The sequence below is a fragment of the Chrysochloris asiatica genome, unplaced genomic scaffold (genome assembly GCF_000296735.1).
Source record: "Chrysochloris asiatica unplaced genomic scaffold, ChrAsi1.0 scaffold00042, whole genome shotgun sequence".
Taxonomy (NCBI): Eukaryota; Metazoa; Chordata; class Mammalia; order Afrosoricida; family Chrysochloridae; genus Chrysochloris; species Chrysochloris asiatica.
The window spans coordinates 8,452,509-8,453,054 of NW_006408560.1; positions in this window are offsets into that span (position 1 = coordinate 8,452,509).

The window sequence follows — 546 nt, forward strand, 5'->3', positions numbered from 1 at the left end:
GAAGTCAGTCTCCACCTGTACCCACCTCCTGCACTCTGCTCTGCTAGAGATTGGAGCCACATTGCTCTGAATTGGACACCAGATGTACCCCTTCTGCATCTGTGGCACATGAGCTCTATGTCTTCAGTTCAGAACAGCAGAACATGCAGAGCTGGCCACTGGAAACTCTCATAACTAGCCATCCTGCCCCAGCAGCTCTCTGGGTCTGAAAGAGTTACTTATGGAAACAAAGATTCTGACTTCAGTCAACTTTAGGACCTGCAGGAACTACTTCTAAATTAGGTACCATACCATAGAAAACACTCAGGCCTACAGGAACTCCATCTAAGGCCATGCACAGAGGATGCCATCTCATACAGAATACCCTGCTCCTACAGTTTTCTCCTTTCTGGGTCCAGCCCCTGCCTTTGTCTTTCCTTTCTTTTGTATGTATTTTACCCCTTCTCTTTTTCTTTCCTTTTCATTGCTTGTTATCCTTTTCTTCTCTGCTTTGTTTTTCTTTCTTTTGTTCTGTTTCTCTTTTCTTTTCCCATTCTGCTTCTTTCT